The sequence below is a fragment of the Eucalyptus grandis genome, chromosome 3 (genome assembly GCF_016545825.1).
Source record: "Eucalyptus grandis isolate ANBG69807.140 chromosome 3, ASM1654582v1, whole genome shotgun sequence".
Classification (NCBI taxonomy): domain Eukaryota; kingdom Viridiplantae; phylum Streptophyta; class Magnoliopsida; order Myrtales; family Myrtaceae; genus Eucalyptus; species Eucalyptus grandis.
Window position 1 is genome coordinate 28115013 of NC_052614.1, and position 4730 is coordinate 28119742.

Consider the following 4730-nt stretch of genomic DNA (forward strand, 5'->3'; position numbering starts at 1 on the left):
ATTGACCAAAGAGGAGATTGATCGAGCTGAGTCTTGAAAAAAAAAGGTAGATTTCACAATCCAGATCTCGAAATGCAGAAATGTCTCGAAGAACTCAAATCGAAACTCGTCAAAGGAAAATGGAGCAATCGATTACCTAAGAAGTGTCCAAGCAACACAATCCACCCACTGCCGTGATCTCTGCCGGTTCTCAGCCTTCGACCTCGGATTAACTACACTCAACACTCTCTCCCGCGCTTGCTCGAACGATGCTGAGTTATTGCCTGCCAACCGTCCCAGACCCTTTTATTTACGAAAACAGAGCAGGACATTTGCTTCGTGGATTCTGCCTAAGTTGTCTCTTCAAGCGGACCAACGGCGCTCCACCTCTCCACTTTGCTTGACAGCTACGAGGGGCAGCTGCTCAGAAACCGAAGCCCACCTGTGGCCCCCGCCTCGCATCTCGAGGATACCTTCGGCCACTCCGAATGTACCGAATTGCCCCCTCCAGCTCACGTGGCGCACGGTCCGAGCAAGTTCCCGTGTTCTCCGCGACCGAGGCGACTTTCGGTGCGATATCTTTTGGCTTTTGAAAAAGGAGACGGGGACTATGCAACGCTCCTCGACAGCGCCAACCGAGGCGGCTCCATATTTTTGCCTTTTTCTCTAATTACTAATGAGGTGTATCACCTTCTTCAAAATAAAAGAAAATTGTAAAGATCTCAAAGATATTCAACATTTACTCTAATGGCAAAAGTGAACAACTGCACCGGTGATTTCAAGTCGAACCTCACATGCTATCACTCGATTTCCAACTTGACTTGACTTGTTTTTTTTTTTTTTTAATTTAATTCATTTGTGAAAAATAAGCTACAAGTACGTGCCCGTTTAGATAAAACTGAAAAATAATTACTGAAAATTTTGAGTACTGAATTTCACATATGGACCATTTTAAGTACTCAAAATGAAAAAAAAAAATTTGTTTGATTATCTCCGCGGCATAATGCGGGAGGCGCAGGGAACCTATGCACGTGCCACCACGACTTGATTATAAAATGGGGCCACGGAAACCATTTCTTACCGATAGTGGAGCACACACGTGGCTTTCGTTTCTTTCAGTCTCTTTTGGCGATGGCTTCATGGATTGATATATTTGCAATAACATTCTGACAACACTCAAGCGCTTGTCGGCTTTTGTTATTTTTTATAGGTCATTTATTTATTGGATAGGGTATTTGTCACTGTCTTTGTTATTATAATCATTTGAAAAAGTGCCAAAAAGTCCTAAACATTTTGTATTTGTAATAATTTAATTATAAACATTTTTATGCCAAATAAGCCATAAACATTTTTATGCCAAATAAGTTATAACATTTTACGTTGTCTTGCCATTCAAATCCATTCCAATCAATTTTGGCCGGATTTCTTGACGGACGCCAAATGATCGACCTAAACAACTTTTAATAATATTTAATATTTTAATATTTTTATTCTTCCTATTTTTTTCTTCTCATCTTCTTCTTCCTCCAGCCGATCGATCGGCCGAGGCGATGGCCGGCGAGGTCGACCTCACCACCCCACCTCGCCGGGCCGCAAGGGCCGCTCACGCCGGGTGGCGAGGGTTGAGCCTCGCCCATGGCTGGCGAGGGCGAGCCCTGCCAACTTGGCGCAACTCGGCACGAGGAGGCGGCTTGGAGCTGGCCTCGCGCCTGCCGGAGAGGCTCGCGTTGGGCGGCGAGGCTCGCCGCCGATCCGGCAAGGTTGAGCCTCATTGGCCATGGGTGAGCCTCACTTCCCAGCCGCGAGGCTGCCCGCGCCACCGGGAGGACGACCTCGCCGCTGTCGCCGAGGTCCAAATGACCCGCCTAGAGAAAGAAGAAGAGAGAAGAAAAAAAAAAAAAAAAAAAATCTAAAATATTAAAATATTATTAAAAGTTGTCCACGTTACCGGGCCCAAAGATCCAACAAGAAAATTCTACCAAAATTGGCCGAAAATGACTAAATTGGCACAACGTAAAAATGTTTAGGATTTAATTGATACCAGAAAAAGGTTTAGGACTGAATTTGCACAAATACAAAATGTTTAGGACTTCTTTATTAAATATATATATATAAGGTACTGCAAATGAAGCAATCTTAAGGTTTTATACGACTTTCTAGCCATTTTGCTTTGTTGGACTATAAGAGCTGTTCTCTCACTTAATATTCATGATCCAATAAATATAAATCCTCCTCATATTGATGAAAAAAAATGGAGAAGAACAACTCATACTCATTATAGCTGTTTGTCATTAGTGATTGGATATTATGAACCAACTATACTACGATATCACGACTTAGACCAATTATATTGCTATATAATATTTCATCATAACCATTGTTTTATTTTTTATTTTTTATTTTGGGTTCCTATGTAGAATCTATTTTGTTAGCATGTTTAATGTACTACCTTATATTAAAAATGTAAAGAGAGAGAGAGAGAGAGAGAGAGAGAGAGAGAGAGAGAGAGAGAGAGAGAGAGAGAGAGAGAGAGAGAGAGAGAGAGAGATATATATAGACAAAATAGTGGATATTGTAGTTTACAAGTATGACAGTTTACTAATTACGTGTCTCCTTGTGGAATAAATAAGCAAGTATTTGCATAAAATAAAGATTAAATAGTAAGGAGAAAGCAAATTAAAGTTTAGGGAATAATATGAAATGCAATTTTTTTCACATCATAAAGTTCATTTTTTGTCTCCTAATGGTGATTTTACTAATTAGTGCGTGTGCTCAGGATGAAACCATCCCTGAAAAAAAATTGGAATCTAGGATGTAACCGAGGCTAAAGAAAATTTATAAATCATTTATATTGTCGAGAATAAAGATATACGGACGCTCAAAGTTTCTCGGGATCAAAAAGTGTAGAGCAAAGGATGAAATTAGTGAGGTCCTAAACTTTTATTGGCTTGGAAGGAAAAATATGTACACTGAATGAACCAACCCTCCATTATTAAAAAGAAATAATGGAAATTTGTCACCCTAGCTAGGGTTTCCTCATCATAATATGATCATCAGTGACTATTTGTGCAAAGTCCATAATGACCTCATACTCTATGAAAATGTGTATTGCAACTTTTATAATATGTTTTAGGGAATACTTCATAGTTGCAGCATTTCCAAACGGTTTTAGGTGTTAAAATCATAAAATATGTTTTATCACACAAATATTAAAACACTTCACAATACAATATGATTATGTTTCAATTACTCCTGTATCGATGTAATCGGGATGGGAAAAAAATTTATAGTCATTTATGATGTCTAGAGGAAATATATGTTCACCTACTATTGTTGTGATCTCCACCGATTCTCAGCTTTCGACGTTGGATATGCAACACTCTTTACTATGCGTGCTCAAACGATGCTACACAACGTATGTGCGGAAGGTGTTTTGATTCGAAGCGAGCACGACCTTGGCTTGACTTGCCTTTTTTATTAATAAAGAAATAGAGAAGAAAACCAAAGGGTAATCGTTGCACGCGTAATTTCCCCGGCATTATGCGAAAGGTGCGTGGAACCATCCCATGCAAGTGCTTCTTGACTTGACTTGCTTTTTTTATTAATAAAAGAAAAGGAAAAGAAAACTAACTAGCATGACTCCCATGCTCCCGGTGCTGATAGACATGAGTGAATCACAAAAACATATCATGACATATGTCAGTAGGAGGACACTTTATTAAGATATTTGAATCAGGAAAGTCATTAATTTCAATCCAACATCTACTCTCATTTCTCTCTTTCAAAAGTGATTCCTCTAAAGGGACCTGAGCAGGTCTTTAAACTGCTCCGTCGAACTAGAGATATAAACTCAAGTCGTTTCTTTCGGAGTCAATTTGCTAAGGTAAAAAGCGAGTAATGATAACCCGCCGGGGGCTTGTAACCAAACTTGAGTTGGTCCCCCGGGCCTAATCCCCACGACGTTAGCGCCAGGCATGCGGTCAACAAGACACAAGGTCCTGGACCCGGTACAGGGAGATGAAGGCAGCTGGTTGGACCTGAGTAGGTCCTTAAACTGTTCCGTCGAACTGGAGACGTAATTTCGTGTCGTTTCTCTTGGAGTCAACTCGCTAATGTAAAAAGCGAGTAATGATAAACTGCCGGGAGCTTGTAATCAAACTTGGGTTGGTCCCCCCGGGCCTGATCCTCGCGACGCCGGCCTGGACATAATGCTGAGTTGCCATCCAACCATCCAAGACACATGCTGCAGGGAAAGGACAATTATTGCACGCCGGCATTATGAAGTTGCATGTGCTTTTTGAGTTCACTTACTTTTACTATTAAGAAAGAAACAGAAACAAAAAGCAACGATCAATTTCAATGGTGTGAGTCGATAAGCATATTCTCCATCACCTAATTTAATCAGAGTAGAGTACGATAACACCTTCTCTCTCTATATATATATTTGCAGGGTGGTGATACGCATGGTCAATATCATAGATCCAACTTATAATATCACGAAGATCCCTTACTCGCGCACGTTAGCGCCTGATGATTAGGGCATGCATATGATTTGAAGAGGAAACCTATTTTATTAGAAAATTAAAGGATGACCACCAAATTCATGCATGGAGTCACTTCGTTACATGTCGTTTAAGGTCAACGGAAGATTTGATGCAGACATTTTATCAAAGATTGGAATTGAGTGAGACCTATACACCAAATTTGAATGGAGATACGAGTATATTAGCACATTGATCTATTAACAAATC